Source organism: Symphalangus syndactylus, chromosome 6 (genome assembly GCF_028878055.3).
Source record: "Symphalangus syndactylus isolate Jambi chromosome 6, NHGRI_mSymSyn1-v2.1_pri, whole genome shotgun sequence".
NCBI lineage: Eukaryota > Metazoa > Chordata > Mammalia > Primates > Hylobatidae > Symphalangus > Symphalangus syndactylus.
The window spans coordinates 67,027,729-67,037,475 of NC_072428.2; the positions used below are offsets into that span (position 1 = coordinate 67,027,729).

At 42.7% G+C, this 9,747-nt stretch overlaps 1 pseudogene; it reads left to right on the forward strand.

Moving 5' to 3' along the window:
- The first annotated feature begins 1,593 nt into the window (after positions 1–1,593).
- LOC129483932 (protein farnesyltransferase/geranylgeranyltransferase type-1 subunit alpha-like) lies at positions 1,594–2,736 on the forward strand (annotated as a pseudogene).
- The last annotated feature ends 7,011 nt before the right edge of the window (positions 2,737–9,747 follow it).

The window sequence follows — 9,747 nt, forward strand, 5'->3', positions numbered from 1 at the left end:
CGCCTTTTTAAAAAAATAATGTCAATGTTTTTCCCAAAATATGCATTTCCAGAAGGCTGTGTAGTCATTACCCATAACAAGGAAAACTCCACCCTTCCTTTCCCCCGCTGTGCTGCAGCCCTTGAATTCTCTAGGGTTATCTGTAACCTTAGCATGGAGTCACTATGAGCTCCCTCTCCTGGCAGGTTATAGTCATGCTAAAGCTAGACAGAGGGCTAGAGTATCCCAATCACACATCCAGAAATGATTATAAACATTAATAAAAACAGGCCTTTCTGTTCCCTGAGCTCAGATTTAAGGAAGGTGTGGGGCTATATAATTTGCTTATAAAATCATTCGTTTGACAGGCATCACAGAGTTCTGAATCCCATCCTACCACTTGGAGGAAAGAAGCTGCACCATTTATGAAAAGAATAAGAACTTGGATTTGTGCCCTGTTCTACCACTTATCTAGCTGGCTGCTCTTTTGTCAAATTACTAATATCTGTAAGCCTCTGGATCTTCAACTTTAGGGTAACATTAGACCTATTTCACCTACCTTATAGGGTAGATGTAAATTTTAAAAACAATATAAAAACAGTGCTACTTATTGGGTAATAGCTATGCTTCAGGCACTGATAGGTGCATTATCCGTATTTTGCATATGAGAAAACCACAGTTCAAGCAGTTGTCACATAGTAACTCTGTTAACACATGGAGAGTCAGGATTCATACCCAGGTCTTTCTGACTCAAAAGCCTTTCTTGATGTTGTTTTCCCTTTAATTATACCAGACTGATGTTCCTGAATCATGCATCTGAAAACATTTGGGGGAAAAAAAGTAAAATTCTACACTACAAAGGTTAATTTTTATTTTATAGATGATGAAATTGAGGCCCAGAGAAGCGCAGTAACTTTCCCTAGGAGTTGGTGGCAAATACAACTCAATAGTTGATTAAGGACTCAATAGTATTTACCCAATAGGGCTGGCAAGTGTGCAGGCTACTCGGGTGTTAAAGTGTAGCTGCACCCAGGTGAAAGGGAAATCCAATAAAGGTTTCAGGTACTTTACACTTTTTTTCACATGCTTTCCACTTCATGGTTGCACTGGACAGCTTAGGTGATGCAATCTCAATGATACTGTCCAGATCGTGAGGGTTTCCTGAGACCTTGTTGTGAAACACAGGAGGCCCTCTGTGTGACTTGGTCCCAGCATCAATTTCCAGCTTCATCTCTCATTAGGTCTCCTGGGTCGTCGTGTAGCTCCAAACCTTCTCCTCAGTCATAATGAACTGCTTGCAGCTCCTGGAATGCATCACATGGATTTGTGCCTCAGAACCTCCATTCCTTTACCTAGAATACATTTCATCCACTGAGCATCTACTTATTTTCCAAGACTCTGTTTAAATGTCACTTTTTGGATACAGTCTTATTTGATCTCCTACCACCCCTCCCCACTTGAGATAGAATTAACCATTCTCTCCTTTGGGCCTTTAACATCTCCTCTACATATTTTGCATTGGGACAGATAACGTTTTATTGCACCAATATGCAATAAAACTAGTTTGTTTGCACTTCTGTTTGTTAACACCTTAAGAATAAGGACTATCTTGAGATGGCGGCCACCGAGGGGGTCGGGGAGGCTGCGCAAGGCGGTGAGCCCGGGCAGCTGGAGCAGCCCCCGCCCCAGCCGCACCCACCGCTGCCCCAGGAGCAGCACGAGGAAGAGATGGCAGCCGAGGCTGGGGAAGCCGTGGCGTCCCCCGTGGACGACGGGTTTCTGAGCCTGGATTCGCCCTCCTATGTCCCGTACAGGGACAGAGCAGAATGGGCTGATACAGATCCAGTGCCGCAGAATGATCCCCTGGTCCAGATCATTTATAGTGACAAATTTAGAGATGTTTATGATTATTTCCGAGCTGTCCTGCAGCATGAAGAAAGAAGCGAACGAGCTTTTAAGCTAACCTGGGATGCTATTGAGTTAAATGCAGCCAATTATACGTGTGACATTTCCGGAGAGTTCTCTTAAAGTCACTTCAGAAGGATCTACATGAGGAAATGAACTACATCACTGCGATAATTGAGGGGCAGCCCAAAAACTATCTAGTTTGGCACAATAGGTGAGTAATAGTGGAATGGCTAAGAGATCCATCTCAGGAGCCTGAATTTATTGATAATATTCTTAATCAGGATGCAGAGAATTATCATGCCTGGCAGCATCGACAATGGGTTATTCAGGAATTTAAACTTTGGGATAATGAGCTGCAGTATGTGGACCAACTTCTCAAAGAGGATGTGAGAAATAACTCTGTCTGGTACCAAAGATACTTCGTTATTTCTAACACCACTGGCTACAATGATTGTGCTGTGTTGGAGAGAGAAGTCCAGTACACTCTGGAAATGATTCAACTAGTACCACATAATAGTTCATGGAACTATTCGAAAGGAATTTTGCAGGATCATGGTCTTTCCAAATATCCTAATCTGTTAAATCAATTACTTGATTTACAACCAAATCATAGTTCCCCCCACCTAATTGCCTTTCTTGTGGATTATCTATGAAGACATGCTAGAAAACCAGTGTGACAATAAGGAAGATGTTCTTAATAAAGCATTAGAGTTATGTGAAATCCTAGCTAAAGAAAAGGACATGATAAGAAAGGAATATTGGAGATATATTGGAAGATCCTTTCAAAGCAAACACAGAACAGAAAATGACTCACCAACAAATGCACAGCAATAACACCACCCAGAAGAACTTGATGGAATGCTTTTATGTTTTATTAAGGGACTCTGCAGGAGTTTAAAATGAGGGTGATCCTTCCTTTTGCCTGTGGTGTAAAAGTGCATCACACAGGTATTGCTTTTTAACAAGAACTGATGCTCCTTGGGTGCTGCTGCTACTCAGACTAGCTCTAAGTAATGTGGTTCTTCTAAAGCAAAGTCATTGGATGGGAAGAGGAAGAAAAAGTCCCATAAAGGAACTTTTGTAGTCTTATCAACATGTTATCGAATCTCTTAGCATCAACTCCTCCCTCAGTGGTACACGCGTCAAGATTTGTAGCAGTAATAACTGCAGGTCACTTGTATGTAATGGATATGAGGTAGCTGAAGTTTGGTTCAGTAAGCAGGGGATACAGTGGTTCCATCAGAGCCAGTCTGCACACTCACATTATCTTGCTATCACTGTAACTAACTAATGCCAAAAGAATGGTTTTGTAATAAAATTATAGCTGTATCTAAAAACAAAAAACAAACAAACAAAAAGAATAAGGACTATCTTGTTTGTCATTGCATCTTTAGTCTTCGGTATTCTGAGCACTTAGGGGCAGAGCATGATGACCAGCTAACCCAACAACTACACCCAACTAATCTTTTGACTGCTTCCTCTATAAAAGCCAGAAAAAAAGAATCACTTTTCCCAACCTCCCTTGCAACCATTAGACACTACACACACAAAAAAGCTCTGCTCAATAAAATCTGAGCAAAGATCTTAGGGAGAAGCAGACTGCTTCTAAGAGCACTTTTGCAATTCTGATAAAAGGGCCAGAGTGACTGATACAAACTGTCTCCCTTTCCTTCTGTCTTGAATACAAACATGATGCTTGAGTTGGAGTGGTGCCATCTTGCAACCATGAAGGAAAAGCCCAAAAGGCCACTGAGCCACCCAACAAATGCAGCTGCTGCATTTATGTTACATGAGAAAATTGTACCCTTGCCAATTCAATCTGCTGTGGTTGGGTCATCTGTTACTTGCACCTGAGAACATTCCTAAGTAACCTATAAATTAATAATTTTTGTCACTTAAAAAAAGGTAACTTTTTTTATTTCAAAGGTTTTCAAATGTTTAGTCCCAGAAACTTCTCCTCAAGAGGAATTTTAAACTAAGCCCAATAAATAATGTTGACCAAAGGAGAGGTGTTCTCACTGAAGAGGAAAGGAGATTGCTGTGTGGACTACCAGCCCTTTTCTTACCCCCTTGTTTTCCCCGGTAGCTCCTGAGGCACCTATTTAAAACTCCTATGGCTTCTCTGAATACTGAACTACTCTCTAACACTTGATGGGAGTGTAAACTTGAACAGTCTCTTTTGTGTGTAGTTTGGCAGTTTGAGGACAATTCCTATCATGTTGTTAAATTATGTAATCTTTGGCTCAGCAATTCCATTTCTAAGAATCTATCCACAGATATACTGGCATTGTTGTACAGAGATATGTATATGTATATATATAGAAGGTGGTTCATTACAGAATTGCCTAAAGGTTAAAAAAAGAAAGAAAAATTTAAAAAGCAACATAAATGTCCAATAAGGAACTGATTAGTTACTTTATAGCACATTGTTCCTCTGGCATATTCTGCACCCATTACTGACATTGAAAGGTCTCCAGGATATAGTAAAGTAATATACCCTTAACATATATTTAAAAAGTAACTCATAAAATGCTATTAAAAGAAAAATCAAATGAGTACATAAAAATATACATATGTAGGTATGTAAATGCATAGAAACATGTCTTGAATGAAGACAATGTTAACAGTGATTACTTTTGGGTAGTGAGATTGAGAGAGAGAGAACTTCAACTTTTTACTTCGTAAACCAGTATATTGTTTCAAAAACTGGCATGTATTTATTTTTCTTAGGTAAAAAATAGAGAATAGTACCTTGCCAAAGAAGATAAACTGATGATAAATAAGCACATAAAAAGATGCTCAACATTATATGTCATCAGGGTATTGCAAATTTTAAAAACAGTGAGCTACTACCACCTATTAGAATGGCAAAAATCCAAGACACTGATAGTACCAAATGCTGGTGAGGATATGCAGAAACAAGAAAGCTCATTCATTGCTGGTGTAAATGCAAAATGGCAAAGCCACCTTGGAAGATAGCTTGACAGTTTCTCACAAAACCAAACATCTTTTTACTATATGATCCAGCAATTATGCTTCATGGTGTTTAATCAAATAAGTTGAAAACTCATGTCTACACAAAAACCTGCACACAAATGTTTATAGCAGCTTTATTCATAATTGACAAAAGTTGGAAGTAACCAAAGTGTCTTCAGTAGGTGAACTGGTAAATAAACCATGGTACATTCAGAGGATGGAATGTTTTTTAGCACTAAAAAGAAATGAGCTATCAAGCATGAAAAGAGTGGCATTCTCTCTATTCTCCATGAAAAGACATAAAGGAAACTTAAATCCATATAATTATACTAAGTGAAAGAAGACAACTTGAAATGGCTCCATACTTTATGATTCCAGCTATATGATATTCTGGAAAAGACAAAACTACAGAGACAGTAAAAAAGATCACTGGTTGCCAGGGGATAGCAGGAATGGAGGGATGAATGGGCAGAACACAGAGAATCTTTAGAGCAGTGAAACTACTTTATATGATACAGTGATGGATACTTGTCATTATCCATTTGTCATAACCCATCCATATACATATAGCACCAAGAGTGAAGCCTAATGTAAACTATGGGCTTCAGGTGGTAACAATGTGTCAGTGTAGGTTCATTCATTGTAATAAATGTACCACTCTGGGGCAGAATGTTGATTATGGGAGAGACCATGTGTGTGTTGGGGCAGAGGATATATAGGAACTCTCTGGACTTTCCACTTAATTTTGCTGTGAACCTAAAACTGCTCTAAAAAATAGTTTGTTTAAAAAATAGAAAATAGAAACAACAATTCAATACTTAGCCCAACATATTTTATTTTATTAATTTTTTTTTAAGAGAGACAGGGTCTTGCTCTGTTACCTAGGCTGGAGTGCAGTGGTGTGATCATAGCTCACTGTAACCTTGAACTCCTGGGCTCAAGCAATCCTTCTGCCTCAGCCTCCCAAATATCTGGGACTACAGGCGCATGCCACCATGCCCAGCTAGTTTCTTATTTTAGTTTTATTTTTTGTGGAGACAGGCTCTTGCTATGTTGCCCAGGCTGATCTCGAACTCCTGGCCTCAAGTGATCCCCCTGCCTCAGCCTTCCAAAGCACTGGGATTACAGATGTGAGTCACCATGCCTGGCCTAGCCCAACATGTTTATTCAGCAGGATGGACTAGGTCCTATGAGGGTACAGTGAAAATTAAGACATAGTTCCTGTTCTCAAGGTGCTTGAATATAATACAGTGAAGTTTTAAAACTATACCATACTATAAAGCAGATTTTTTTAAAAGTGCTGTAAGAAAAACACAAGTAACTGATTATGAGAGTCTAGAGAAAGGAATTAGTTCCTCTGTTCTGATTGGGGGGATATGAGAATACTTCACTACGGCAGAAGCATATGAGTTGGATCTCAAAACATGAATACATTCTTGTCAGTCAGATAGATAGAGTGGGAAGGGAACAGGAAGAGCACTCTAGGCAGAGGGAACAGCACAAGGAGGCCTGAAAATGTATATTATATGTGAGGAATTGTGGCTGCCTGGATGGCTATCATGTAAGATAAGTAAAGGGATACACTGGGAAATAAAACCAGAAACGAAAAGTGGGGTAAAAGCATGCAATATCTTTTATACTCCATGCTAAGCTATTTATCTTAACAAAATATAGGGAGTTAGCACAGGTAGGCCAAGTCAATCACTGGTAGACAAGATCTGTTGTCCTGCAGCCAGGACAGGAGTTAAGAGGCATAGGCCTCTGTCCAGGGGCCTGGGCCAGGGTTCAAGAGGGATAGGTTCTGATGAGCCCACACTCCAAAGCCTGCAATGGGAGCACCAAATGCTTGAACTCCCAGGCTCAAGCAATCCTTCTGCCTCAGGAGTATTATGGGGTTGTGCCAACACCCAATTAAGGGCATCTTAGCACCTTTTGGATCTGAGCAGCTCTGGCCTGCCTGCTCAGCCCCTCTCTGGCTGGCAAGAACTTCTATAATTAGAAATCATGCTTTCTCATGCTTGGTGTCCCCTTCTAGGGTCGTTTTCTCTAGCTAGACAGAGGAGCCATGTGGGGATATTGGTAAGGATCCGTTTTCTTCTTCCTATACCTGCTGTTCTAGGAGTTGGGTAGGAACATGTCCCTATTGACCTACCTCTCTTGAACCACCTATAATTCAACCAAGGAGTTTGTACTCTGGAATCTTCCTCATTTCTCTTGATTCTGGTTTTCTAAGCTCCTGACATTAAATTACTCTCATATTTTTTCTCCTTGGTTTGATTTGTGTTCCTGGTTCTGATTCCCAATTATTCCAAAACATATTAGTTTAATGGTTTGGCCCTACATTAAACCTTACTGTGAACGATGGCCTTAAATGCCCCCCCCCAAATAAGGGCTTTTTACCTAATATAGACCCTGCATCACACCATTGCTCCTAAGCTGCCTGTGATCTAATCAGGGATACATGATTTTTAAACACTAAACAAAATATAAGCTTGAATAGGATTAAACTGTAAAACATCTTGCAGTTAACAAAGAAAAGGCAGTAAAATGTAGTGGGAAAGAAAATGCATTCAAGACATCTGGATTCTAGTTTTAGTTGTCACTAACTGGTTGCAGGATTAACCAAGTCTCTCAATCTCAACTATAAAATTGAAGGATTGTTCTATATGACTTCTCAGAGAACTTTAAACTGTGACTAGTGCTATGTGGGTAGAGAAAGGAAGAGATCTCTTTGGGTGGGATTTGTTGAGTAAGTCTTCTGGGAAAAGAGAAAAAGGGATATAAGGAAAAGGGATATAAGGTGAGCCTTAAAGATGTGTGGGATTTTTTATTGGGAAGATGAAAGTGAGAGTGTGTCCGGAATCGGTGGGTTCTTGGTCTCACTGACTTCAAGAATGAAGACGCGGACCGTCGCGGTGAGTGTTACAGCTCTTAAGGCGGCGCATCTGGAGTTGTTCGTTCCTCCTGGTGGGCTCCTGGTCTCTCTGGCTTCAGGAGTGAAGCTGCAGACCTTCGTGGTGAGTGTTACAGCTCATAAAAGCGGTGTGGACCCTAAGGGTGAGCAGTAGCAAGATTTATTGCAAAGAGCAAAAGAACAAAGCTCCCACAGTGTGGAAGGGGACCCAAGCGGGTTGCCGCTGCTGGCTAGGGTAGCCTGCTTTTATTCTCTTCTCTGGCCCCACCCACATCCTGCTGATTGGTAGAGCCGAGTGGTCTGTTTTGACAGGGCGCTGATTGGTGCGTTTACAATCCCTGAGCTAGACACAAAGGTTCTCCAAGTCCCCACTAGATTAACTAGATACAGTGTTGACACAAAGGTTCTCCAAGGCCCCACCAGAGTAGCTAGATACACAGTGTGGATTGGGGCATTCACAAACTCTGAGCTAGACACAGGGTGCTGATTGGTGTGTTTACAAACCTTGAGCTAGATACAGAGTGCCGATTGGTGTATTTACAATCCCTGAGCTAGACATAAAGGTTCTCCAACACCCCACCAGAGTAGCTAGATACAGAGTGTCCATTGGTGCATTCACAAACCCTGAGCTAGACACAGGGTGCTGATTGGTGTGTTTACAAACCTTGAGCTAGATACAGAGTGCCCATTGGTGTATTTACAATCCCTGAGCTAGACATAAAGGTTCTCCATGTCCCCACCAGACTCAGGAGCCCAACTGGCTTCACCCAGTGGATCCCGCACTGGGGCTGCAGGTGGAGCTGCCTGTCAGTCCCGGTGCCGTGAGCCTGCACTCCTCAGCCCTTGGGTGGTTGATGGGACTGGGCGCCATGGAGCAGAGGGTTGTGCTCGTCGGGGAGGCTCGGGCCACACAGGAGCCCATGGAGGGGACGGGAGGCTCAGGCATGGTGGCCTGCAGGTCCTGAGCCCTGCCCGGCAGGAAGGCAGCTAAGGCCCAGTGAGAAATTGAGCACAGCGCCAGTAGGCTGGCACTGCTGGGGGACCTGGTACACCCTCCACAGCCACTGGCCCGGGTGCTAAGCCCCTCATTGCCCGGGGCCCTGTGGTGCCCACCAAGCCCACACCCACCCGGAACTCCAGCTGGCCCGCAAGCGCCGTGCGCAGCCCCGGTTCCCACTCGCGCCTCTCCCTCCACACCTTCCTGCAAGCTGAGGGAGCCGGCTCTGGCCTTGGCCAGCCCAGAAAGGGGCTCCCACAGTGCAGCAGTGGGCTGAAGTGCTCCTCAAGTGCCGCCGAAGTGGGAGCCCAGGCAGAAGAGGCGCCGAGAGTGAGCGAGGGCTGTGAGGGCTGCCAGCACGCTGTCACCTCTCAAGAGCACTTGCAGAGTTGGAGGTAAAAAATGTTGTTAAAATAAGGAAGGAGGAATGAGCAGAATGGCTCACAGCACAGCAAACACCAAACATGCCAGCCTGAGCACAGCAGCTGGTAAGAAGTGGGAGAGGCCTGGAGGGGCAGGCTATGGTGAATGCTGTTGGACACAAGGCTGAGGGGTCACAGAGGACCTTTGTGGAGGGAAGATTAGTCTGGAAAGAGTGGGCAGGATGGAGGGGTGGGAGAATACATTGGAGAGGAGGAGAGGAGTTTATGACCATGGTCCAGTATGAGTTAAATACATTTGGACTAGGGTAGCTGAGATGTGAGTAGAGAAAGTGGTAAATCTGAGAGGCATTTTGAAGCAGAGATTGAATAAAGAGGAATAAGGAGGAAGTGATCTAAGTTAACTAGCAAAGCTTGAGGGGAGATTTTGTTAACAGGAAGGGGAAATGAATTTTTTTGGGGGAGGTTTGGTCTTCTAGGGAGTTTCATTGTTTCATTCTTAGACATGAACATGTGTGAACAGTTGTACTGGGAGTCTTTTAAAATATGTACATTTTTGTAGGCAGTTAGAAATGTGAATATTATTGTCAAAA